Consider the following 2,500-nt stretch of genomic DNA (forward strand, 5'->3'; position numbering starts at 1 on the left):
ATAATATCAATTATAAAATAAAGAAGCATTCGGGCTGCTGGGTCTGGTGATATGACCGACTGTGGAGGTGTCAGTACTGGGGAGTAGTTTCTGGCTGATTAAAAAAAAAGAAATAAGAAAAAAAAGATGATTTATTGGGCGGATGTCAGAGTTATACTCCCCAAACGCTTTTCAATAAGTGAAGTCTCTCCAAATGAAGTCTCTTATGTTCAGCCAGCCAAGCCAGCCAGAGGAAATCAACTTTCCATGATATGCACTTTTTAAATGCACTGTGAAATGTAGGGTTGGGGGTGGTGGGGCTTGATGTGGAGAGAGCTGTGTACACGAGTGCCTGCACACACATGCATGCGCGCACGCACGCACACACACATATCATAACCAGCAAACCACATACACTCACAAACATTTCCCTCCTTCCACACCAAAACACCCACACATGCTTAGGAAACACCTATACACACACACATGCTTAGGCTATCACAAGTGTGTAGTCTCAGAAGAGAGAGAGAGAGAGAGAGAGAGAGAGAGAGAGAGAGAGAGAGAGAGAGAGAGAGAGAGAGAGAGATGGACAGAATGAGTTTGCTCAGGCATGGCCTCTCTGTTGTGTCAGTGGCTCTAGTGAATGTCACATTAGAGGACTCTCTTTGCTGTACACGGTAGCATTGACAGATTTAATTCCCACACCAATCTCTCTCCCTCCTTCTCTCTCTCTCTCTCTCTCTCTCTCTCTCTCTCTCTCTCTCTCTCTCTCAGCCTTTCAGGATTTGCATGTTGAAAAGGGTGCCATGCTCGCCCTAAAAGAGCACCTCTTCAACAGGCTTACACTCTTCACAACACACACACATCCCATTGGATGAAACCCCCCTCATGGGAAAAAGGGAAAATGGGGTGATAGAAAGGGAAGAGAGTGAAGAGAGAGAAAAGAGCAAGGGTAAATAGATGGGTCTTTTTCACATGCGAATGGAACTTTCCGCTCAATTGAATGGGCCCTCTGGGTTCAAAGGGAGATGAGTCCCTTGATCACCACTTGCCTGGTTATCACCAGACCTAATCACAAGTGAGGTAAGGTCTGGAGACCTGCCTACTATAAATCCCGTAGGGGGAGTGTGGTTTACGATTGACAACGGCTGTTTATTGGGCATTACGAAAGTGTATCTTTTGGCATACGAATCCATAGCCGCTCGTGTCAGTTGTATCTATTCAAACAAACTGCAGTCATCGACTTTTCACGCCTCCCTCCTATCCACTTAACTGTGGGTGAGGAGATGTATGAAGAGTCCTCATGAGCGTACAAGGTTGTTAAGTAGTTAACAATCAGCCTCCTCAGGCATCACGAATGGAAATTTGTATAAAAGTCATATTTTTAACACTGCAGTGGGTTAAGGTAGTGCACACTAATATGGCATCTACTGTACATAGACTCTCTTCTTTAACAGGTTCACTTCTCAGCTGTCCACCTCTCTGGCTATCTTTTTCCACATGTTTGATCAAACCTCGACACAGTTATTCATTAAAAAAAATAATAATAATTTGGTCTAGATGAGAGTGTTAATTTTCTTACACGCACGTAAATCCAGCGTGCATGATGGCAGCACATTGCAACATATTTTATGGCCTGTCAATTGAAGTAGTGCTGCGCACATCCAAGATGCAGGTGCAGGACAAGAGGTCAGAATGCTATGAAGTTAAAAAAGGAATGTCACACTGCATCCATGTTGCTTTTTTATTTTTCAAGTGAGCACTTTCGCTCTAGTCGCTTTTCATCTCCATCTTCAGCGACTGACTCGAAAGTGCTCACTTGAAAAATAAAATTTCAACAAATTACATTGACTTTTATGGTCCCAAAACGGCTTAAAAAACGGCCAATTTTCCCTGTTTTTACCCGCAGACGCTCATCCCAAGTAGCCCAATTGGGCGGACACCCGCCCAATCTGGCAACACTGCACGGGAGCAGTGTGTGGACATTCCTTTTTATCAACATATTTTATGGCCAAATGAGCGATTTGGAGCGAGGTCCTATAATTGCTGTGCTGGAGGAAGTTTTGGTGGTGTTAGATGCACCGTGTCCTTGGAAGTGGACCAAGGGTTGTTTGAGGTTGTTGCAGTAAGGAAATATTGGGCAGTAAAAAAGACAGATCTATGTTTGTGACTGACCCAGTCCCTTGTGTAAAAAGAGAGGAAAGGATCTCAATGTCACTTGGCTTGGTTCCTTGGCACAGCCAAATATTGCAGTGAAAAACATACTGTTATTGCCTTGTGACAACTGTCTCCAGTATCGTATCGTATCATATCGTATCGTATCATATCATATTATATCATATCGTATCTTATAGCATTGAATCATACTGAATATCATAGTATCATGGGTATGTGGTTAGGGCGTCAGACTTGTAGCCCAGAGGTTTCTGGTTCAACTCCCGATCCGCCAGGGAGTAATTAACCAGTGCTCTCCCCCATCCTCCTCCATAAGGTTCCCTGAGCATGGTACTGTCCTGCCGCA

The sequence above is a fragment of the Engraulis encrasicolus genome, chromosome 23 (genome assembly GCF_034702125.1).
Source record: "Engraulis encrasicolus isolate BLACKSEA-1 chromosome 23, IST_EnEncr_1.0, whole genome shotgun sequence".
Taxonomy (NCBI): domain Eukaryota; kingdom Metazoa; phylum Chordata; class Actinopteri; order Clupeiformes; family Engraulidae; genus Engraulis; species Engraulis encrasicolus.